This window comes from Typopeltis vanoorti, unplaced genomic scaffold (genome assembly GCF_054136105.1).
Source record: "Typopeltis vanoorti isolate ZY-2024b unplaced genomic scaffold, IOZ_Tvanoo_1.0 HiC_scaffold_123, whole genome shotgun sequence".
NCBI lineage: Eukaryota > Metazoa > Arthropoda > Arachnida > Uropygi > Thelyphonidae > Typopeltis > Typopeltis vanoorti.
The window spans coordinates 602-27234 of record NW_028327930.1 but is presented as its reverse complement, the minus strand read 5'-3'; the positions used below and the strand labels follow the sequence as shown (position 1 = coordinate 27234).

At 35.6% G+C, this 26633-nt stretch overlaps 1 long non-coding RNA gene across 1 annotated transcript; it reads left to right on the top strand.

Annotated features, from left to right (window-relative positions):
* Window positions 1-7585: 7585 nt before the first annotated feature.
* On the top strand, window positions 7586-26014 carry LOC150092227 (uncharacterized). The gene is made up of 3 exons (XR_016550603.1): window positions 7586-7653; window positions 15688-15744; window positions 18633-26014. It is a non-coding gene; the product is annotated as an uncharacterized LOC150092227 (long non-coding RNA).
* Window positions 26015-26633: the final 619 nt, after the last annotated feature.

The following is a 26633-nucleotide window of genomic DNA, read 5'->3' as shown; positions in this document are numbered from 1 at the left end:
ACATCCCCAGAGTGTACGTGTCAGTAATCTGACAATGTTGATGTTTAGGTTGTGGTCGACAATTTGTAACTGCTGTTGTTCGACTAGGAATGGACCGAATCAACATAAAGTGAGTGTACCTGAGAGAATGATCGACAAGAAGAAGATTGCGAAAGATTTTTGTGAAAGTTTGCACAACAATGAAGAATAATCAGAGCAATGCTGACTGTTTGAATTAAACGAGTCTGATGAAAAGGATGAAGAAATGAATCAGATGAAAAAGATATGCAACGAAAAATCATATTAAACAATGGGTAAACGGTTTGGTTTATTTAGATTTACAGCGGAAGCAACTCGTGCTCTGAAGCCTTATTACGTATGCTAATTGCGTGTGTTCTAATGGTCGGTTTGTGTTGTGAGGGACGGAAACCCGAGTTTCTGTGAGGAAAAAACCCTCTACGTGAAAAAAACCCTATGAGACCGGCTCTCACTCCAGTTCAAAATCCCACTAAAGGTTTTTTGCGCCCTAGACGGAGAAAAGGAAATTTTCATAGTAGGAAGAGAGTGTACTTTAGAAGATGCGAATGTATGCAGTGAATCTGAAGGAAAGTCAGAATTATTTAAGCTTGGTGGATTGCATTTGAATACGTTTGGTTAAAAATTTGTAAGAATTAATTGGGTGCATTTTAAGTATTATTGGAGTGTAGAGAGTTCAAAAGAAAATGAGCATTGCTAATGCAACAGAGAGAGAGAGAGAGAGAGATTGAGAATTTCATGTCAGTGCTGTGGCTGGGCGAAATGGCTGCGAGAGTCGAACTGAAAGGGTTTATAAGATGTGCTATGAGAGGATGCCATGTTGCAGGCCTATCTGTTAGGCAATTGTTTGGCAATCGGGACCATTCTAGGTTAATCAGTGATATCATACTGAGATGGAAGCGCGGGGAGTCAACTGCAAGTGCTTCCGGCAGTGGACGAATAGCCACACTCACCGAACGGTAAGTGTGAAAACTCACGAAATGCGAAACTCACGGCATCAACTAGAACAAGAATCTGCACAGAAATATTCAGAACCGAGGCTCGCAACATGGATTTTCCTTGGTAGGACCGCAATATGCAAGCCCCACATTACCCGAACCAACACGCAGCTTCATCTTCAGTGATGCAAAGGGCATGTACAATGGCACGTGAAAGCTTGTAAAAGTGTATTTTGAAGCGGCGATTCACGCTAAGCTTTCATGATTAGACTTGAGTGTGTCGGTTCCCGGCAAAAGTCCCTTACCAGAGTGCGTTACCCCAACTATGAAATTCGGAAGTGCCAGTGTGATGGTATGGTCCTGGTTTAGCCTCGATCCCCTGTTTGTGGTGCCACAAAAATTGAACTTCAAGAGGTATCCGAACATTCTCGACAATGCAATTCTTCCTTCTTTGTGGCGTTTTTACGGAATTGACCTTTGTCTCTTTCAGCGAGACAATGCAATGTGTCATAATGCTGCAGCTGTATCGGTGTGGTTTGTAGACATGAACGTCATTACACTTGACTGGCCTTCCCTGAGCCCTGCCTCAACTCTTTTGATCGGACGAGGTCAAGGGACATTCTCCCTACAACAGTCCAGGACCTCATTACACACCTACAAGAAAAATAGTCCAAAATTCCCACTGATCGCTATCGTGCTCTTGTGGAAAGTAAGCGCCGTAGGGTTGCTGCAGTCATCACAGCGAAAGAAGGTCCTAAATGCTATTAAAGTGGGTGCAATGGCTATTAGTTCCTCAACTTTATGGTGTTCCGTTGACTTCTTTCCAAGCAGTGTATGTTAAAGGAATATTCAAATGAAATGGCTTGGCCGTTGACTTATTTGTATAATTTAAGTCTTAGCTTAGGAAAGTTCCACATGAATGGAAATGATGCACAATATTCATATTGCACAGGGGTTGTGACACACAGATCTATCAGTATATGACCTTTCCTATCGACAAAAAAGGGGTTGGCAACAAGCTGCACTTTGCAAAGAATAGCAGAGGTTTACTAAATGGAAGTCAGGTCTGAGCAATTTGTCATATTTTATAATAAAATTACGGCTGAGTTGGATGAATGGAGTCAATACGCTGTGATACTGTTGGACTTTGCTAAACATATTATGGGATTTAACATGAAAGGCTGTTGCATACAGTAAAGAATATGGGATTGGAATATAAACTGTTGACTTGGATAAGTGGTTGGTTATGGACATGTATCAAAAATTAGTATATTAAGGATGTCAATCTGCGAAATGTAAAGTGAAAGGTTTCATACCCAAGGGATTAGTCCTTAGAGTTGTTGTTGTTGTTCAATCTGTACAGTAAGAGGTAATTATTCGATCACTTAATTGCCACATAACAGAATAATTTCATTGAATTTTATTTGATCTGACAGGCCAGTCTCTTCTCATACCCACTTTCCCTTTCTTAACAAGCATTTTATACTTCTCTTGCATCTAATTACTGTCGATTATCTTCCATTTTCTTCATAACAACTTTTACCACAATGTTTGTGTGGTAAAAGATGTTTTGCTCTAGAATAAATAGTGTAGAAGAGAAATGGGCGAATAGCCTATTTCTCTTCTACACTAGTTAATTCTATAACTATTCGTATACATCTGCGCAATTTCTGATGTCAACTGTATGTTTTTCTATTATATGCTCCTTCCATCTCGTTTCCAGGTATAAATTGCATAAATGTTAATGTACTCTGACCTTTCCATAATCATCTATCTTATATTTTGCCATATCGCTTCTTCACAGTAATGCCATTCGGTTTGCCCCCCCCCCATGGAACCGGGTAGAAAACAGACAGAAAAAGTTCTTCTAGTCACCGACTAGATTCGAAACCAAGAAGTTTTCCTTCGTGCGGTCAAGCGCTGTGGTGTGCAAATGTCACCTCCACTGAGCTACATGGGCTCTCCAATAAATTTATATAGCATAAAATAAAGAACGCGAAACAAGCTGTATATAACACAGTATTCCTACAAATTGTAATTTATGGACTTGAGAGTTGGGCTGGAAATAAAACAATTTGGTTAACTGCTAGAGAACTCAGGTATGACAGTTTTCAGAAAAATTAATTTACGCATGGATCAGTGGCAGAATCATATTAAATAAAGATATTTGGAAAGGAGCTTGACATAGTTATCATCCAAAAATTATTAGGAGAGCTAATATATGGTCACTTTACCACTCGATCGGTCATGACGTGTTTTTACATCGCTCTTATTATTATTATTATTATTATTATTATTATTATTATTATTATGTGACACCTCAAATGAGTCCAAAGACTCATTGAGAGAGGGGATCTACTCTACAACTCTCCGTCTCTACCACTCAGTCCACCAACTACAGCGAACTGCATCATTTACACCAACGCCATCTACTATCCACATGAATATAAATCATATAATAGAGTTAAAGTAACATGAATAAGACGCGCAATCCATCAGTTATTATCGTTGTCAGGCATGATAAACCTTGCTCCTCAGGAAAATACTTAACCAGATTAACTCACGTTCATAATTCAAAGCTAAAAATCGCCAAACTTGCTGGAATACTAACAAAAAAAAAAAAAAAAGAGCAGCAGCCAGAATAACGAATAACGAAACATTTCTCAAAGGATGACGCCACTTGCCATACTGCAATGGAAAACTGGACACTCACGATCCAAAGAGGCTTAATCAGATAGATTATACAAGACGTATGCAACATATATTTATATCATATTCCTAGTCCATTTATCATCGTATAATTATAGTTTGTGGTTAAAGAGAAATTTCGACACACTGTAGCACATTTTATTCTCGTTGAAAAATGATCGTTGATTGGCATTAAACGATTGTAATAATTTACTAGACACAAATATTAGATCAATCTGAAAATAAATGCCAGAAAAAAAAGCCTAATTATAAAAGAACTTCATTTAAGATAATTTCTTTCATAAAGTAATTTATAAAATTAATTATTTGCGTTCACCCTCCCCATTGATCAGTTTCACTGAAAGAATGATGCCTTAGTTCTAACCAATAGAAAAGTTTAAGTGATTCAAAAAACATTGAGATTTAGAAATACATCACAACAGTTTAGTTTGTTCCTTACCTTTTAACAGCATTTTAAACTTCAGACAAGTCTGCTGTTATTCAACTTGTCTGCTAGGTTTCTAGATACAAGATCCAAGTCTTTCTTCATAATAAGATGCACTCATTTCAGATGTCCACCTCATCGATGCCCTGTACACTTTCTGAAGTGCATCCATATTGCGCATCAGGTAAAAACTGAAAAATTGAATACGGCAACTATTCAATTTAAATGAAACCTACTTCTTTTTTTATGTAAAGGAATGAATACAGTCTTTGGGTTTACCAGCGAAGTTTTGAAAATTAATGAAAGAATCCTGTTAGCATTTGTTGTTATCTTACTAATTTTTTTTTAAAATTTCACAATGGATGCCGTTACTTTTCTAATTGCTTTTCACCTTCCACTGTTTTAAATTTCTGCATGGATTTTGTTTTCCTGGTGAAGGATTTTATATTTGCACACTGCTAAATTTCTTTTCTTAGATCAATGGCTCTTGTTGTTTGGAATTTGGGACGAAGCAACTAAGGCGATGAGGCCAGTATAATTATGTCTCTAAGCTGACTGTGCCTTTCCTGCCGGTTTGTCTGTTTTGGTGATGAAAAACAGAAGATTTCAGCAGCAAAATTGCTACCATCTCTTTATGAGACCCTCTTAATCACTTTCAGATAAATAATCATAATAATAAGATGAAGAAGAAACTCTTATAAATGTTCTCCGCACTTTAGACGAGATTTGATCTCACACCAATAGCAAATCCTCCTTAGGGGCTACATGAAGCAACAGCACTTACTGTTTATTTCTAACTATTCTTCCCACGCTGCTGTCATATGAGAATGTAGAGAGCAGTTTTTAATTATATGATCAATATCATTGATACAAATTAAGAACAAAAATAATTTGCTCGCTTGTAGTGTTATATAAAAGTGAGTTACACCAAACGTTTTACTATTTGTGGATTCAGTTCTGGTGTTATCCTGACTTATTTCCTTTTGATATCATCAGATTACATAAATTCAACAGCTGTCACAAAAAAAATATGTGAAGTTGTTCCATATTGAACAATGAGTCCAAAGGATTTCTGATACAATTATTATTACGTGACATCTCCAGGGAGTTCAAAGACTCATCGAGGGAGGGCACCTACTGTAGAACTTTCCGTTTCCACCACTCCACCAACCGCAAATACCTTCATCATCTACACCAACGCCACCTACGGTCGATCACCACCACTAGCATTTTTCAGATACATCCATGCTCACGACAGAATTTGGCTGGGGAATGGATACGCTAACCACTCGGCCAGCCAAGCCGGCAAATTTCTTTCATTTCATCCAAGTGAAGTTGCTATTATTCTTAGTTCGCATACCATCCAAAGAATTTCGGTCGTTACATCGCTAACACTGTTTTCTATTATGAGAAAACAGTGTTAAAACTTCTCAAAGAGTAGTGGATAAAATTTTAAATATTCACTGTTGCTTGGAGAAGAGTGTAACTTTTGAAGGAAGTTTCTTTGATAAATGCAGTCTTTTTTTTTCTATTTTGTAACTGTGAAACTATATGTTTGAAACTATATATATATAATTATACTATTTTAATTACGGCTATTTTGCCTGCTTCAGTTTAGGAGTGTCCTGTTTAATGTTATTGGCTATTTACTCATGGATTCTTAGGGCATTGTAGATGTAAATGTACCAAAAAGTATATGTAGCATAAGGAAGCGAATTTTACACATACCTTTTTCTGGGTGTTGCGGCTTTCCTCTTTCTGCGATGTCGAAAAACTACGGAGTGTGTGGAGGGGGGGGGGTAGGCAATTTGGGAGAATTAAGTTAGAAACACCCGGATTTTTTCAGTAATATATATATAAACATTATTATATTAGTATATTATATAGAGTGGGGAAAAGGTAAAAGGGTTGATTTTTTATATAGGGAGGGGGAAGAGGAAAAGGGGGTTGACGGGGTGCGGTCCGTTTCGACTATTTTCCGTTTCGTCCGTTTCTTGGTAGTCATCTGAACACATTGGGAAAGTGGATGCTATGTCAGGTCGGGTAGGTGCTTCTGTTTTTGAAGTGTTGTGTTATCGCCTATTGGTCGGGGTTGTGACCTCAATTTTATGTTTTGTAGCTTCCAAACCTCGGAGATTATGTAGGGCCTGTGTACGTTGAAAGAGTTCGCGTCACATTTTATGGCTATTGTTTCCGATATTCCAAACATTGTTTCATTGTCTTGTCTGTCTGCTATGATGGCCTCGTCGATCTGCGGGGTATGTTTTTGTTCAAGGGCGTGAACAGCTATTTCCGTTTTTCCTGTGCTTTGTATTCGATTTTTCGTTTCGATGTTACGTTTTTTAGTGTTTATATGTTCTGGAAAAGCCCCAACACCCAGAAAAAGGTATGTGCAAATTTCTCTTCCTTATGCTACATATATTTTTTGGTATATTTATGTGAGTAATTCTGGAATTCATGCGAGTAACGACATCTTTTGAGAGGACACCATACTACACATTACTACCGTAATTCGGTCACCTTCGAATACAGTTCACGGATGATATCTGATAAAGTGTGTATATAAAGTGTGCCAAACTTATTTCCCGCGTCCCAAGCACACCCCCATGTTCTTTCCCTCTTTCCTCCTCCCCCCCGTTTACCAACAACCTTCAGCAAGAGCTTGGATTTAGAAGGCATCTTGAAACCAAAAACAAGGTATGTACAAAATGTTTTCCACATTTTTTATTCTGCCATAATTGCCTTCTATACTCGCCCATAATGCCCTAAAATATATATATATATATATATATATATATATATATACCCTTTTTTGAGTTATGTTAGCTAATGCATTTAAATAAGGGACACTCCTAAACAAAAACAGGCTACAATAGCCGTTAATTATATTAATAGTGGGTATATATTTTTGGCGGGCCAAATTTGTATGCGCATGCACCCTTTCGTTGGAAACAAACAAAAAAAAAAACTTTGCATTCCAATCATGTCATGATACGAGAAACCTTTCTAAGTTTTTTTCATAAAGCTATCTGAAGATAAGATAACCACTTCATGAAAATCTTCTCTTCATGAATGAAGTGCATTGAAAGACAAAAATTCTGTAAACTCAAGGGGACGGGGGTTAGTTTTCACCACACAGAAAGAATACACGCAGTTAGATAAAAAAAAATGTGCATTCACTTAATTGAAAAACGCAATTAATTGGTGAATGTATTGTGGGGTTTCGTGGCTAGAATTTTCAATAATAATAATGATCGTACTTTATTAAAACTGAATTAAATATTATTTCTCTTTATTTTGTCATGAGTAGACAGCGACCATAATTGCTTTATCGACCATAAAAATAAAACATGCAGCATTTAGTGCATACAAAAATAAAAATGTATTATAAAATTACAAAAACAATATTAAATATTTATTTAATTTAATTTAATTTATAACTAATACAAAAACAAAGTTTATTATACTTATATTATTTTACTTTATTTCATTTAATATAGTGCGATCCTCCCTGCGATGTCGGCGAATGTCGTTTCAGAGGGCAGCGCATGTTATTTTGCAAAAAGAGTGTGTATTGCATTGAAACTCCTTCTTTATTATATATATCTTATATATATATATATATATATATATATATATGTGGTAATTTCATTAATTTAACTTTTGTAATCCTACGTACTCATATGCTAAAACATTATGTCCACCTATCTGATAACATGTTTAGTTTCTTTTGGTGAGATAACTACAGTACTCGCCTATCTCGGCATCACTTCACTAGACAACAGAAGGTGATCAGAGGCATTTTGGAAACAAATTAGACAGATTAATGTTCCACAGATTACTGGTTGAGCGGGGCACTGGCGTCGACAAGCGGTGTTCCACATGATCCCACGAATATTCCAAGGGATTCAACTGATTCTCAAAAATGTTCAATGACTTTCATATCAAAAGAATTAGGAAGGCAGGAGACAGCAGATGAAATTATTGGAAATGCTCATAAATCATTCTTCACAATAAGAGCAGTGTGGCATGCTGGAAGTGTCACTTCAATTGGACCACATTGTCAACGTGAAGAGCAATACTTATTCTGAAACAATTAGTGATCAACGTGTGTTCAATGGGGGATGAGAAGACCCAGTGATGTGATGTTTCTTAGAACAATCCCCATACCAGGATACCCTACCACTGTCCTGATAACCGTGCAGTCTAGTTATAATATTGAAATATCATAATGTTTTGGCTCATGATAGTAGTTATCAAGTTGTAATAAATATTTAATTATTAAGCATCAAACAATATGATTCACAGTTTAAAAATTGCAAACTTTTGAGATGAATCACCTTATTATCGCACTGCTTCAAAAGTCATAAACTCTGCCCAAGAATCCACACTTTTTGAATCAACAGTCTTGTCTTGGTTCAATGGCATAATTAAGATTAGCAAAGTTCATAAAATTTTCAGAAGGTTAAATACTTTTATTAAAACACTTGAAGTAATGAATATCTTGTTGCCATCTGATTATTATAAAACTCTGCGTTTTATACTTTTAGTATAATACCAATCTTCATATCTGAAATATTTTAACATGAATATGGAAAGGGTCTTTCATATAAAACATGATGAACACTTAAGGAGATAACTGACCATAAAAAGAAGTTCTCATCACAAAATGCATATGCAATTTGTTCATTAAATAGACGATTGAGTTCAGTGTAATATCATGATCACTATTGTTTTACTTTTTTCAATGATATCATTTTGAAGCGGACATTAAGAAAGGTGCCTCAGAATTGGGGACTTGAAAATTCCCGATTTGTAAGACCAATTTATTGAGAGAACTGACTATTTGACACAAGTTGTATAACTTTTAATTACGAGGGTGTGCAAAAAAGTTATGATAATCACCACGAAGGAATAGAGGTAGAACCATGAAAACGAAGAAATCATTACAATTTAATCAAACATTGGGATTAAAGGGTTTTAAGACGTGTTCTTCCTTGTGGTTCAATCAGTTGTTTTAATATCATTCTTGTTCTAGGATTTTTTCAGAACTTTTGAGCACCCCCCTCCCCTCGTAGTTTAATTAAAGCCAGTACAAAGTGCAAACAAGAGAGCGAAGAGTAGGTTATTGCAAGGAAAAGGGCCAAAGAGAAAATACTTGCCACGTCAAATGAGCAAAAAAAGAATGAATATAAGGAATGAATGAATATGAAAGACATCGCATGAGATGTGAACTCGCAATGAATCTTGCAAGGGTAGTCCAATAATAATAGCATTCGTTAGTAACAATAATAATATGGTTATTATAAATAATAATAATTATTTATAATAAATAAATAATAAAAAAGAGCTTCCCAGAATAATACTATTCTTCAGAAGAAACTCCCCCCCCCCCTTCATCAATTGTTATTTTTTTGCTATTTTTCTTCTTTGGATACTAGCCATATAGTCTGTTTTCATTTTGAATGTTTCAAAAACCTCTTCATTACTCACTCTTTCAGTCCTGCTGATACGATCCATTTTTCTCAAGCACCACATTTCAAATGCATTCAATCGGTCACTCATTTCCTTATTGTCGATCGCCCAGAACTCACATCCATACGTCTCCACGCTCCAGATTATTGTCTTGAGGAGTCTTACTGTTAACTGTTTGTTCAGATTTCTGTTTCCTAACATCTGGTATATTTAGAAAAATGCTGCTTTTGCTATTATAATTCTATTCTTAATTTCATAATTAGATCTACTCTCTTTTGTTATCCAACTCCCAAGGTACTCAAAACTTTTGACATTTTCTATTCTTTGTCAGTTCAAAGTGATTTCCATCCCATCATTTCTTTTTCTTCATCTTCATCACTTTTGTCTTCTGAATGTTTTTTTTTTTCATTTTATTTTTCTCATTTCCAACCGTGTTCAGTCTGTTGAAAATTCTTTGCAAGCCTTCCTCTGTTTCGCTCATAACTACAATGTCTTCTGCATATCTTATATGATTTAGGAGGTGTCCGTTTATCTTTATTCCATCCTGCAGATCTTCCAAGGCCTCCCTCATCATCCATTCACTACAGACATTAAAAAGGAGTGGGGACATCCCACACCGTTATCTCACACACTTTCTTATGGGGATCCATTCAATATCCTCTCCTACAAACCTGACCCTGGCTTGTTGAGTTTTGTATATTATGAAAAAAATTCTCGAAAGCTTTTTCATAGTCCACCAAACATAGATATAAGTCTTTATTGCGCTCGATCATTCTTTCTCCCAATATCTGTAGTGTTGTGATAGCTTCCCTGGTTACCCTGTTTCTCCTTAAACGAAACTGTGCTTCATTTAATTCTCTCTCTCTCTCTCTCTCTCTCTCTCTCTCTCTCTCTCTCTCTATCGCCTGTTCCATTCTTCTGTATATTATGTTGATTAGGACTTTTACAACGTGGCTAATCAAGCTGAAAATTCTATGCTTGATGCAATTCATTGTTCCTGTAGTCTTGGGAATAGGAATAAAAATACATCTTACGAATTCTTTAGGTATTATATCCTCCTCCAGACTTCTATTAAAGACGATGGATAGAAGTTTTATTCCTTCCTTTTCCAATGCTCTCAATAACACTTCAGAAATTTCCTATCCTTTATTAAATTTTCTCTTATCCTTTGCTGTATCATTTTCCTCTTTCAGGTTGAAACAATACGATACCTTGGAATTTACTTCGATGCAGATATGAACTGGAATAGCCACATAAACCAACTACACAACAGACTCCGAACAATAAGTATCAAACTCTACAGGTTAAAAGACATAGTTCCCATACGCCTAAAAACACTGATATACAAAGCACTATGCCAAAATATACTAAGATACGCTATAACAACGTATGCTTTCTGTGGACCCTACAAATTAAATAGATTAATGCCGCTACAGTACAAAATGACAAAACTGATCTTTTGGGAACAAAGAGAAAATCACGACCTTATAAACATTGCAATGAAACACAAAATACTGACAGCAAAACATTTATACCACTATGCAGCCTTGCTAAAACATTATTTCGATGCCAACTACAGGACAGTTAGAAATACATACCGTATAACAAGACCTCAGACTACTAATTATATCACATATAAATACAATAATCACTACGGAAAGGCCACGCGAAATTTTACATCACAGACATGATAAACAAATTACCTTTTGAATACAGAAACCTTAAAAACTACAATAGCCTGAAAAGAGCTCTAAGGACATACTACGAACAAGAAACACGCACCCAAAATACCATACAAACTTAATGAAACACAATATATTCGCTCAGGCTTCCAGTTCAGCGAAAAAATAAATAATAACCAACCGGTGTCATCTTCAGAGAGGCTTACATATAAGCTTCGAGGATGAAAGCAAAGAAATTAGTTCTCATCCAAGATGTAAATCCAATGCATTGCAAAGTAAATCCAATCTAATATGCGAGGAATGGAATTGATTATGCTGCAGGGAGAACAAAGAAACACTGCTGCCCATGGTAGGATATAAAGTAACAATGAAGCTGATTATGTCGAAGGCAGAATTAGACGATGAACGGAACAGGCAAACATACAGGTAAATCCCATGATTTGAAATAGAAAACGATTTCGAAACTATAAAAGCCAGCTTAGCAGATCTTGTCCAAGAACTGTTTGATAAGCAGAACGAAGAAATAACAAAACAAACTTATCGAGGATGTGGATTGTGTTAAATATAATAATTTATCAATAGAAGAATCTTACAAAAAGTAAAAGATATCAAAAGTAGTGTTAATATTCTAACTGACAAGAAACATAACACAGGCCTGCAAAATTCGAGTCAAGAAAAGTTGCCTGGAAACTATTACCTATTTGTGATTTATTTTTGACTGCTGATTTGAAATATCTCTTCCATTTTTTTCTATCACAGAAGGATTTTTCACAAACTGGATCTCAATATTACAGGAAAATAACTTTACAACGCATTATATTAAGTAAAGTAACGTATTTAAAATTTTCGGTAAACATTTTTGGAATAAATCTATAGGAAAAAAATTTTTAAATAAAGTAATTAAAGATTAAACTTTAGTAGATGCTTTATATTTTATTGTGGTGATTTTCTTTCTTTTTCCTTCAAAGCTTCCTTTTGAACTCTTTAAAATTTTTTTTTTACTGAAATTCTTTTCCGGGGTTATCTTTGTGCAAAATCCAGCAATAGTCTTCCATCATGTTGACATTCCACCTGTCCTGATACCTTCTTTCCCTCATCCTTATAGTCTTGGTGGAATTGCTCTCCTTGCTCTTCGCTTCGAGCATCCCAAAATCCTTGAATTTCTGTAGCATGTCTTCCACAATCATTTTATGGTTGGGGTCCTTGAGATTTCCTAAACTTTGGTCACGACCTCTTGAAAGTTTTCCATGCTCCTTTGTGAATAGTTTCCATTTTTATTCAAACAGTTTATCTTTCATAAGTTTCCTGATGTCCGGACCGATAAAAATACCTTCTTCAATTTTGTTGTACATAATCCCAGAAATTTTGCAGAGTTGTATGTAAAACACTCTCTTCTTTCGACAAAACCTTGAAAAATTGCATTCTATCCCAGCTTTATGTGAAGTGGGGGGTAAAAGGACTTTTTCCTGAGCAACTAAAGTTTCATGTAACACATTTTTACTTCTAGGTTGGTTCTATTGTGACTCTTTCTCTCCATTCCTTCTTGATCCAATGTTGCCCTCGATCTCTGCTGTCTCACGCGCACAAAAAGCACAGGTATTTGGTGTATCCTCTTTGTTAAGTGAATGTTTGCATCCTCTTGAAGTCTTTACAAACACCACTTAAAACACAGTTAAACGAATTTTAACGAATGACATCAAGAATATTACACGACACTACACGAAAACATTAGAAAAACTGCAAACACATGAAATTAAATCTTCACAGTAACTTATAAAATATGCCACCTTTCAGAAATAAGATAACTGAGTTGTGAAGAACTAAAGTTCAGCTAAAGAATCACACAAGAACGTTTGTCTGTGACGACAACAGGAAAGTCGTCCGTTATCTCTCCCAGTCAGATTCAATGTATCCACCTGAACTTCTATCTGCATTGCTCTCTCCCTCTCCTATCTTAAGAATGAGAAGTTTCCTGGAAATTTCATTACTTACTAAAAAAAGGCACTTACGGAACTAATTTACTGTAAATAAAGGAGAATGAATATAATTAGCAATGCGGTGAATTTAAATCCAAATCTAGTTGCACCCCAAGTTACTTATGAAATGCGCTTCGTATTCCTTGACGTATCTCATATTTTACGTGATTCGAATGTGTCAGGTAATGGATCCAGTGAGACAACAATTTCTCCATCTTTGATATCAGGCCCCGTCTCTTCTTGGTAATAAGTCATCCCCTCAACGCTACTGCACCTTTCGTACTTTCAACAATGCGAAATTTATCCATTCACTGCGAACTCTTGTATTCACTGTCGAAATAGGTTGATTTTTTTCCCGAGCTATTGTTGATAGAATGTTCCCGCCTTCATAGATAGGAATTGTTTTCAAATTTTTTCTAAAGTAATTGCAGACCTTTGTTTTTTGGAATTGTTACCAGCGCATTCGGTTTAGCGTTTGCATTCCATTTTAAAGATAATAATAACAAGCGACTGAGCTATCTGCTCGAGGCATCTACTACTGTACTCAATAAGGCCGTCAAAAACGCATCTGCGCAAAGCCAAACGTATTCATACGCGTTAATGAATTTATTAAGTAAATGCGAATTTACGTAAGTCTCGTGTTATATAACTCGGGTGTATTGTACTACCAATAAAAACGATAAAATTAGAAATTGGGTAAAATATTTTTACTATTTTTTCTGAACTCAGCACCTATAAATCTAAAAGAATCAATTATTACTTCTCAGACAAATTTTCCATTGCAGGCATGTGCAATCTGATGAAAGATATATTCAACTTCGCCATGAATTTAATTCCCTAAAACTTGAATACGAACTTTTAAACCAGCAACAACACAAAGAAGATCTTTCCATAAACGGTCTTCCTGAAACTGCGTCCACAGAAAACCTCAGAGACGTAGTTTTAAAGTTAGGCGGCGAAATTGACATCCCGCAACAGCATAACGACATTGAGACCGTAAATCGGAATCACAGCAAGAGCAGAAAGCAAAGCTTAACATGACCACACAAGTCATAGTTCGTCTTACAAGCAAATCCACAAGAGAAAATCCCATAAAAGCCAGTAGACTGAAAAATCCAGTTGCCAAGTTGAACGCATCGGAGGACAACACACCAATCTTCTTATCTGCGTATTTAACACCATTCAACTAGTATCCATTGTACCAACCGAGAAAAGGGAAAACATAAAAAAATGCCAAATTTTGGTGGATCAATTTTGGATCTTTGAAGATTTGTTCCACAATCTTCAAAGATTCACAATTGAATCTTCACAATCAAAAGCTCGGAAGACATAGATAGGCTATCAAAGTCAAACAAAAGACCCCTAAGTACATGACAAACACAAGAAAAAGTGAATGTGAACATTAGACAGATGTAGTAACACCAGAATATATCAACAATTGTACTTTTGATTTGCTCGATGCAAGGAATCAATACACAGTTTACTTGATAGGACTCTCCATCCTGCATATTAATAGCAAATGCATTCGAAAACATTGGTTGTTGAAACAGCAGTATCTAAAGAATTACACCGGTGTTATTCACATACTGGTACTAACAGAAGTATTCGTTTCTAATGAAGAAGCAACTGCCTTCCGAATTCTACAGTAGGATATCAGCGACATAGATCCGGCCGAGAAACAAAAAGCGAAGGGTGTAATATTAATATTTACCGAACATAACTTAATAGCAAAAGAAACTGTCTATCAGTTTGAGCATGCTGTAACCCTTTGCATCTAAATTATTAATACCACCAATAGACAGCATCCCATAATACTAAATACTATTTACCGGCCACCAAACTTAAACGTGATATAATTTTCGCAGATCTCAATTGCTGGCTTTCACACCAATAATTACGCTCAACGGAATAGCTAATGATAATCGGTGATATAAACATAAATATTGCAAAAGGAAACCAGAACAACACTGTACATTACCTAGACACGCTAACCATGTATAATCTAATATCAGCCATAACATCATGTACTAGAGAAGGAATAATCGGAAATACCATATGATATAATGTATACTATATCCGAGCTTCTTTCTTAGATTTCCGTGTTTCTGCGTATGGGGGAGCGGGGATGTGTTTTTTATCCCTTACCCTCAAAGGTGGGGATTTCCTGTCACTGGCTGATACTTTCGTTTTATTTTGGTGAGGTAGAATTCTATACGTGTATTATTTTGTGCCGTGTAAAGAATAGTAGGTTTGTCAGTTTTCTAGTGTTGTTTCTTTATGTTGTGTTTTGGGTTTTGAGTGGGTGAGTTCTCCCGATATTTTTCTCGAAGGGAGTGCGATAATTTTGTTAGTATATACATTTTGGTTTGCTTATTTTAATGCTCAGTTAGATTGCATTTATATTTAGGATAAACAAAGATCATTCTTGGGTTTTGCAGTTCTTAAAGAAGATGTCTTTGTTATTTCAGATTCTCTTGGAAAAGCTGCGGTTTTCAGGCTTAGTCTATTTCGCGATTACTTGATCGGTAAGCATAAAACTGAATTACAAGTTTTAGTTATTTAATTTATGTTGATGAAGTGGTGTTTGTGTGTGTGATTTCTTGAGGATTTAATCATATTTCTATTGTCGCATCGAATGCCAGACACAAAAAAAATGGCAATCTGGAAAAAAAAGAATAAATTTCACCTCAGACACAGGGTGAAGGAAACACGTACTGCAAGCAGCACAGAATCATCAAATAGCCATTTTCTACTCATTCTTCACGCGGGAAGGCATACAGAAATTACGTTTAGGAAAAGGAAACCGTTTGCATGCAAACAATATATTTAAAATCAACCACCAGACACAATTATGGAAACTGCCAACCAAGTAGGAAAAAACTTAATTTTAATTAAGTACACAGTACTGTTCTCATTTCAATTTTTGGTTTTTCTGAAAGTTAGACAGCAATCTCTCGATTAATGCGCCCCCGATTAGTGCGATTTCGATTAGTGCTCCTCTAAAATTGGATTAGTGCGTTCTAATATATCATAAAAATAAATGTTGCAGATTTAAAACTTTTTTCTATCAATAAATTTATACGGCTAAGTATGTGAAACAATCACTCGCCGGGATGGCGAGTAATAATTCATTTACCGATTTAAAACATTTTACGAAGTTATTTCTAATGGCATACTACACTATTTCCATGTACAATGTGTTCCAAATTTACCCCCAGAATTTTAATGGTCATTCCTCGTGCCTTCTTTGCACTTGTTTTCCTTTTTTTAATATTAAAGAATTTTCCCAACCTTTCATCATGAGCAAAAGAATTAGTGAGCAAAAAAAGTGGAAGTGTGAAAACGATTCGAAAAGTAATCTCATTGGAAGAAAAACTTGAAATAATAGAGAGAAATCAACAAGACGAGTCCTGAGCAAAAATGGAAGAAGAACACAAAATGGGTCAATGAACTATAAGAGCAATTTTAAGCAAAGCTGCTGAATACAAAGAGAAAGGTAAGGCTGCTTCAAGTGCTCATCATGCACGCATTCGAAATCAATGTATCATAAAGATTGAATTAGAGAGACTTCTTTCTACATGGATCGAAGACTGTATCTAAAAACTGTTCCGGGTAAGCATTGACCTTATTAAATCAAAAGCATTAAGGCTGTTTGCAACCTTGAAAGGGCTATCAATGATGGAAAAGAAGAAGAATTCCAAGCTAGCGCTGGGTGGTTTGAGCATCTCAAAAAAGAGAAATAGCCTACATTATGTTCTAATCACAGGCGAAGCTGCAAGTGGAGATAAGGAGGTGGCCACAAATTATCCAGAGATTTTGAAGAAAATTGTGGAGGAAGGGAGTTATTGTGACTAACAAATATTTGATATCGATGAAACCGGCCTTTTTTTGGAAGCGAATGCTTTCCAATACTTTTCTGACCAAAAATCAAAGAAATCTCAGCTGGTTATAAAGTGGCAAAGTCGAATGAAATTAATGCTAACAACATGCGAGCCGTTTGGAAGCAAATTCTTTGTAGAAATATTTTTAATGCTTTACAATTGATTCTAAATTAATTACATCTCATTCTGAGAAAATGAGTGATTCCGACCTACTAAATTGAGAAGCACAGCGGGAAGATCCCGAGGAATGTGAAGAAACTTTAATCACTGCAAGCAGAAAGAGGTTTCACAGAAACAATCTGAAAATGATTTTCGTACTGTCTGAATATGTTTTATTGTCTTTCAACTTCAGCTTCATTATTTTCCTTTAATTAGGCCCTGAGACAATTTATAAAAAAAAATTAAGGGTCAAAAAATAAATTTGAGGAATGAATTATACTTTTTCCAATAGTTAACTATATTCGATTAGTGCGTTTTCGATTAATGCGCCTGTTTTAAAGAACGCATTAGGCGCATTAATCGAGAGATTGCTCTATTTTAATTGTATCTGATTCACCACTTAGCAAGGGGGAAGAAAGGAATGTTATTAAAAATTCAACAGAAAATTAAAATGAAAAAAATAAATAAATAAAGTGGGATTGCCTAGAGTTATATTAGTAAGAAAATATTATGTCTTGGTTTGCGAATATCTAAAGCCGGTTGCCCTAGTCTTTAGTGTCCATAAATTCATCCCAAAAGGTTAGCTCTGCTTGCAACACATCTATCTGAAATCTAGACACACTCTTATTCCATTAACGAATCACTCAATCTAAGTAATAGAATAATAATAAAAAAAAAGGTATCGTTCTTATTCAGCATAAAAAAAATATAAAAAATTTGGCCGCCACACCAAATTCCAATTTTTAGCTTGGCAATGAAAACGATATCGCGCGATACGAGTTCTCACCAAACGGCAGATCGCGCGTTATCGCGTGGGCGTCGTTAACTAAATAAAAATAATTTGGCCACCACACGAAATTCCAATTTTCAGCTTGGCAATGAACGTGTTAAATACCTCTCAACAGCTTAAGGATTGCAATCATATCCTTTGCATTCATAGAGCGGCATATCGCAACTACATGAAAAAACACCCCGCTAAAATAGGCAGTTTTTCAGGAAATTTAAATTTTTGTTACTTTTATTTATTTGGATTTGAGGGTAGTTAGAATTCTCCATCTGATTGAAAGGATGTAAGTTATAAACAGTTCAGTAAAACAACGTCTTTCCATTAGTAACAGGGCTAATACAGCAAATCAAACTACCCATTTTGTTTGCAGTTTGTTCTGATAAGTAATTTTTCCTGGTTTTGGAATCTTCTAATGGATAACTTCTTTGGTTTGTTTGTGAGAAAGACATTATGCCGAGAATTTTATTTACTACTAATTAATTAACTAACTTTTTTTCAAACTGATGTAACCAAAAACTTCAATGATTTAAATATTAATTTAACAGCAACGCGCAAAGCATTTATGAGCTCCAAATTATTATTACAGCAATACCAGGTTTATGATGTTTCGCTTTCCACTATCCGCTTATACGACGATTTCCGATTAGACCAGTGCCCATTTGCAACATGATCCTGCATTCTTTCTACGACGGTTTCAGCAACAAGGCGTGTCCGTGAATCAACTGATGTCGCGTGATTGCTTGTTTACAAGGCTCCTTGCTCGCTACGTCTCATTATGTATTCTTGTTTTGCTGTGAATTGTAAACTGTTCATAACTGTTATTTTATTTTATTGTTAATAATGGCAGATAAAATTCAAAGTAAGGGTACTGTTGCTTTCAGTGAAAAAGAAGACCCGTAAACCAATTAAGATTAAAATTACTATTCCAAAATTAAAATTATTAAAATTAGTGATGATGGGGAATCGCACGCAGTGAGAGGCCACAAGCTAAACTTATTTCAGATATAAAGTTTTGGTCGAGTGAAGAGTGCTACACTAGTTATTACATGCTATCCGTAAAGGAGAAAATCTTATTGAAGAGAAGGCAAAACACTTTATTATAGATTTACTCTACAAATATTATAGATTGATGACACACAAATTGGGCGTTCCCTTAAGCCAGGCTATTCAGAATAAATTTTGTGTTTACGGAAATCATTCTAATTTTTTTCTTTTCTGTAACTGACGTAAACTAGTGGTTTATTTAAGCCATTTATGCACACGTATGACAACAACGTTATTTACCATTCCATGCATTCTACAAGTGATCAAACAAGGCAGTGGTTCGTTAACGATGAAATTCACTATACAACAGTGGTCTGGAACCTAACGTGTCGCATGACCAATTATTATTTGTCGCATGACCCTGTGTTATTATTATTACTTTCAGACCTACCGGGAGTCAACGACTTGTGGCAGGAGGTCCTCCATCACACACTCACTGTCACTTTACATAGCTCATCATACCGTGACTTAAAAATATATATTCACTGTCTCTGCACCCAACACACTTCCAGGGAGCGCATTCCAACCAGCCACAACTCTCCACGTAAAAAATCATATTCCTCACGCCCTTTTAATACAGCGTCCTGGAATGGTCTCTTGTTCTCTGTGTGTCCCTACTCATTCTATGAAAAATCTAATTTACGTTAATGTATTAATTATCCCTTAACAACTTCCAGTATATATCTCGATTATGTTCCCTCCCCTCGTCCTTCTATTCTTAGACTCTGCAATTTGTACTCCCTCAATCTGTATTCATGCTCAACATTTTCAGAGACATTTTCAGAGACCAGAAAACACCTTAGTCAATCGTCTTTAAACCTTTTCCAACATCTCGTCATCCTTTTGAAAACCCGGTGACGTAACTATGCACATGAGGTCTGATCAAAGCCTTATACAAAGGATTAAATATCTAAACTTAATTATTTTCACATGTCAGTGTTTTCCGCATCATTGCTGTAATGCGCTGTGCTGTCCTCAAAAGAAAAATGACTCCGAAATTTGAGAACCTTATTTATTATAATTTCAGATCCCTCATGTCCTCTAAGATATCATCCCGCCTATCTTTTACACCATATCCCATCTGTGTTTCCAAAACTTTAAAACTTTATACGTTGGTACGCTGAACTGGTAGTATCATTCATTCGCCTATTCAGAAAGTCTATTCAAGTCCATTTGCAAGACTACCACGTTCATTTTACTCCTCAGAGTTCTTCCCAACTTTGCATCATCTGCGAATATCTATAGATCACTATTCAAGCTCTTCGCAATTTCATTCGCTTACAAAATAAACAGCAATGGCCCCAGAACAGATCCCTGGGACACACTACTAGTGGCTTTCCACTTCTGGGATATCGTATCCCCATACACAATTTGTTGATACCTATCGGAGGGCCAATCTCCAATTCAGTGCACTAATCTCTTAACTCCATCAGTTCCAGTTCAAGTTTAATTATCAGCTTTGCATTTGGAAATCTATCAAATGTTTTAGTAAAATGTAAACCTACCTCTCTGTACCCATCCCCTTTGTTCAATGCACCTTGTTATAGTAATTAAATTGCTAAATCACGATCTTCTTTTAGCAAACCTAGCCTGTCCATCAAAAGGATGCTGTCATCATCAACCAATTCTGAATCCTGGTCCTCACTATCCTCGTAAACACCGTTACCACAGATCCAGACAAAAAAAAAAAAAATGGCGTGCAATTCGAAGCCTTAGTCTTATACCCCTTTTAAGAAACGGAACAATTTTGTTCTCTTTCCACTTCTTTCCAATACAGCCTTATTGATATAAGCATTTTTTATTAAACTCAATTCCTCATATATATTTCCTGCTCACTGACCATCCATTAGTGGCTTCTCCCTCCATCCCCATTGCTCTCCGGTTCTGCATGATGTTTTTTTCACGAGGATGAAATACTGTGCCTTTGCGAATTGCTCACTTAACATTTCTACTATATCCTCCTCCTCAGTGGCTATCATTTTATCATACCCTCCACGCAGTGTAGTCAGTTAATGATCCTTCAAATTCCCGAAATCGCTTTCCGTACTAGGTTGGTGAAAGAGTAGATTACTGTATATGAGTGAAGAATTTTTTTTTTCTGGGCGAGACATCTATCCTGCTTATTAGAGGCTTCAATTAATTGTTTGAAAAAACATTTCATTACTTGGTTTCGAGAAAAGGTTTTTTAAGAATGTGTAAAACCCGTATAAAATGAACGAAAAGCATATTCTGAGTGAAAGGAATATCCCTCAAAAAAAAAAAAAAAAAAACTCCCACGCCTGTCAACATAACATGCATAAACGGAATATTATGCAAGGCTTCAACTGTATCACAAGTTACTCCAATAAATGCTGCAGCTCTTTTTTGATGCATACACTTACTTCACATGTCTTATAATGCATTTTTCATTGAACTGTTCATTCGATGATTTGTGGTTCGACGAATTGCCTTTCGATTAATTTCTTTTTCGATGAACTGTTGTTCAGCTAACTGGTTTTCGATTAATAGTTTTTTCAATAAATTGTCTTTCGACGAATTTTCGGGATTCCGATGTAGCGATCCTGCAGAAAGACTTAAATAGACAAGCAGTATGGGAAAAGGAAGATGGCTAGTTTAATGTGACCAAGTATAAGTTCAGAAGGTCACTTTAGAAGAAGAAATCATAAGCTATGTACTATATTGATGGATCTGAATGGCAGGAAACTGATGAGGAGAGGAACTTGGCGGGCGGATTGTGGATAGGGAGTTGAACTTTAGAGGGGAGCTATTGCGAAGGTAAACGAAACAGCACATCAAATTAGGAAGAACACATTAACAAGAAGGGATGGAGGATTGTTCATTAATCAGGCTTGAATTAGGCCACATCTGTACGGCTGCGCGCAGATCTGGACACCAAGATTCCGTGGAGAGGAGGAAGTGGTGGAGAGGATCCAGACGCAAGTGACAAAGATTTGGCACGTCTATGGTGTGATTCCTATGAGAATAGATTCACGGTATGCGGGGTTCAAAAGAGGCAAAACGTAGGAAGCATAGTAGAAATATATAAGCTATTGAAGAGGTTTTATAGGATTAACACTTGAAGAGTTTTCCACTACATGACAGCAAGAGAAAGAGAAAAAAAAAAGAGTGACTCCTAATAATTGTAAAACAGTATGGTTAACAAGGATCTTAGAAGTATATTTTTTATTTTTTTTTCTTGGTTGGAGGAATTGAAGAGAATTAAAAGACATAGAAAAGAAGTTTTCGCCAAAGCACAAAACTTCAAAATAATTGGCGAAATAATATCGGAACCAACTTCAAAACCATTTTGGTATCTAATTTGGCACAGTTCTTCTAAAATAAAATAATAAAAAACATTTGTTTTCAAAAATTAAAGGAGGAATCCAATGTTAATTGTTTATAATAGTAGGAATAGATTTACCAATTTCATCGGTTCAACAATCGGAGGAAAAGAATCTAGAAACTAGAAAAGTTATTTCAGTGAGTAACGATGCAAAAAATAGCATGCAGAATAACTAAAACTTGAAGAATTACTGATCATTGAGCGATTGGATAAAGGATGATCTGCCATCCGTTTCAAAAAGATTGGATTCCATTATATTTCCATACTGAAGATGCAATATGAACGCAAATTAAGCGTGATTTGGGTGCATATTTGTTATAAGTTTGGGTCCATAATTAGGTACAACAAGGGAGCCAAACTTGATTAGTAAAAAATAAATAAATAAAAAGTAATATGAAACATGCGAAAGAGTAATGGCAAGTACCATGAGAATTAAAAGAGCATAGAAAGCAAACATTCAGATAGAAAATTAAAACTAGTATGTTGTTCATGAAGCCAAACAGTTAAAGTGGAACTGCGCTGACCATGCAACTAGTACGGAAGATGAGCAGATGGATAGCCTTTATTATAATTTGCAGAGAGAGAGAAAGAGAGAGATCCAAATGTAGAGAGACGAGATCAGCAAAAAAAGCAGAAACATCTGGATGCAGATGGCCATCACAAATAAGAGTTGATAAAATCGGAAGAAGCCTTTGTTTGTCAAGCAGTGGGATGCCCTAGTCGAATCACAACAAGAAACAACAATGTAAGAGAATAGTTTGAGTACAAAAAAGCAATGCAAACATATTGGACTAAATTACTTCCAACAGTTTTGGCATTTAATAAGTGCATTTTGTCAATTAATCTCTGTGGAAGTGGTGTTTGCTTCCTCAGCGCTAGGTCACCTAAAGAAAGCCGTTTTCAGTTCGAATGTAGTTGAAGACCGGAGGAACTTTTTCTTAACATTTCTTCGACCAGTTCTGGTGTAAGCATATTATGCGCAAGCAGGTTTTTTATATATCCCGGAAATTCGGGGTTTTGCTCTGATAAATTCAAGAAAATATAACCGTAGAACCCACAGTATATCAGACATTAATTAAATTAATTAATAATTAGGGACTACGATATGGCGGCACTTGTCTGTATGTTTCACGGTTAGTCTTGAGCCTTCTCTCTTTGATTGACTACTATTTGGAAAATATTTTGATTCTAGGCTTTCAAATTCACTTTTAGACGATGCCTTTCATAATGGTTTTATAGAGAGTTTAATATAAATAGAAAAGCAATTTGGAGATTTCGGTGAAAGATAACTGCTGTTTGAGTATGTCTTATTCTTCTCTTACAGTTTTGACACAATTCTTAGAAACCAAAGAATTAATAAGGAACAAAAATTTAAACCAAATGAATGTTTCCTTATTACTAAGAGTTATTTCAATAATATCTCAACTCCAGACGTTTGGATGAGAAGAATAAAACAGTAATTTAACTAAGGAAATGCTGCATAAACTCACGAAGATCATGCCAGTTGGCATTTATATAAAGTCATAAGCACTGGAATAAGAATGGTTGTGTGGTTATTGTCCATACGAAATCATTAGGAGATCCTGCTTGGAATTGTTTAGAGGGAAAGTGAACAAATATACTTAATATATAATGGATTCACTACCTTTGAAAAGATTTAGAGGAATTCTAGATCTAGAATTCCTCTACATTATAAACAGGGAAATCAAAATTTAGACTCATCTTCAGAGGTTACCATTTCTTGAAATAAGGCGTTGTCTCAAAAATTTTAAGTGTTATTCAAGGAATGTGTTTCATTTTTTTCTTAAGGGATATCAAACTTATCAGAAATAAATGAGGTTGAACATTTCATCAAACTCAATTCTGGTGAGCCAACACTTGCAAGATAGTAATAGACACCAATCAGTTATGCTGAATGGTTTAAACAATTTATACAACAGTACGTACAGGCAAAAGTGGTGCAGCATGGTTGCCCTATCTTTTTAATATTTATAGTGAATATATTATGAGAACAGCCGACTGAGACAGAGACCGATCATGAATGAAGTTTGTGGCAGAAAAATAAATAATTTAAGATATGCAGATGATACAACCCTCAGAGAAGAACTATGGACGATCTGGAGCCGACATTTCTGTTCGTTAAGAGGGAAAGCAAAAAAGCTGGTTTAAACATCAGCAAATCAAACGTGATTGCTTCTGAAAACTTAGATGAATTTATGATTGAAGGAGATAAAATAGATTTCGATGAAAGTTATGATTTAGAGGGATCTAGAAAAAAATGGTGAGCAATCTGAAGATGGAATTAAAAGAAGGATAGCCATGGGGAAAAGTCATCTTAAACCTGACAAAAATTATGAAAGATAGAGACGTTAGCAAGTAACTATCAGAGTAATGATATTTCCATCAGTGATGTATGGATGCGAGAGCTGCATTATTAGGAAAAACAGAAATCAGAAACTGATTATAAGCCATTATGCTCATAAACAATATAAATGAAAAATAAAGAAAAAGAATAATTGGAATGGCCTTGGAAATATGAGAATTTAAAATCAAATCTAGTTATATCAAAGAAATTACAAACTGTCTTCTCATAGTCAAATTAAAGCAAATGTATCTGGTGAAAAAGAATGTGGTTGCAAAACAAAAAAAAAAAACATTCCACTTGTGTTGCAGGAGCAACAGAATGACAAATTTTGGAATCAAGACGATAATTTCCATGTCCTATTTCGTATTCCTACTCTCTAGTCCTTGTTAGTTCCTTTTCATCAAGCTTTAGATTCAGATATTTGAACGTGCATAATCTCAATGCCTATTTTACATTTTGCATTAAAAAAATCAGCTAACGCTTTTATTCCCTTATAGGGAGCGTTTTTTAGCCCTATCTAACTTTTAGAGGCTGAGTGGGTAGTTCAATCTGCAATGGTAGCCAGTCAGAGATATCTGGCCCAAGGCTATCACTAATTAATCGGTACGCTGTGCAGAACGCCGCTAGCAAGTGCCGCCCCCTCGTGGTCCCTAGCTCTAATACAATATTTTTAAAGTCTGAAAGTAGTGTGGGTTCGACGACCGATTTTCTTGAGTTTACGGATCGAAAAACCCTAGAGTGCTGGAGAAAAAACCCACTTGCAGTGAGAGAGATCGACTAACTCCGCAACCGGTGAAAAAAAGACTTAGAAAATGTTTTTCTAGTCGGCGACTAGGTTCGAACACAAGTCTTTTGTATTTCATGATATCAGTTATATACATCGAATATGTACAGGTGTTCCTAAAAGTGCTAAATATATTGCAGAAGAGACAACCTCAAAAACTGACATTTTCTGAAATTTAAGGCTATAAAAATTATGAGACTTCAATTAGACATTAGATGAAATAGCACACAACCATTTCGTCAAAATGAATGACATGAATAAAATAAGCTTTGGCTAAAAACTTTTATGACAATCAATATAAATTTTCTGAAATCTTTGTGCTGATAATAAATGCTAGAAATCTATATAACCTTAGAGATTTTATTTGTCATTTTAATGTGTTATTCCTCATATGCTAAAAATAAAAATTTGTAGGCTTCATTTCCTCTTATTATTCTTGTTTATCCTTGTTCTGCCATTCGTATTATACCGTTCATTTCCATGAGATCACCATGAACCATTTGTACAACGAAAGCGTCTGTATAATCAAATTATTTCAGTTCATTAATTAGTTTAAAAGAATAGCTGTCCAGGATCACAATTTCATGAAATTAAAATTCAGCAATCATATGAACTACCATGTCACTCTCTCTCTCTCCATCACACACAAACACACACAGTACCATGAGAGTAAGTTCATGAAGGATTAAGCTAGCTGTCATGACTACAGTTTGCATTGATCACTATAACCAGGGAGCTTCTGTATCTCAGTCGGTATAGACGAAGCCCTTTGGTCGAAAAAAGCTGGGTTCGCTTCCCGTCAATGGCCTCAAGAACCTTTATTTGATCTGTTTCTATTAAAGGTAAGTTAGCCGGTCTCACCTTGAAACTGGGGTTTTCGTCCCGCAGAACACCCATCTACAGACATAGGACACTCCTGGAATAGGATTAACCAACCTATTCCGTACGATTTCTGGTTTCGAATCGTAATAGACTACGAAGCCTAATACTGTAACAGGTCATTAGTCCTAATACATAAAAAAAGGAAGAAAAGAAGAACTAGTTGTTATGG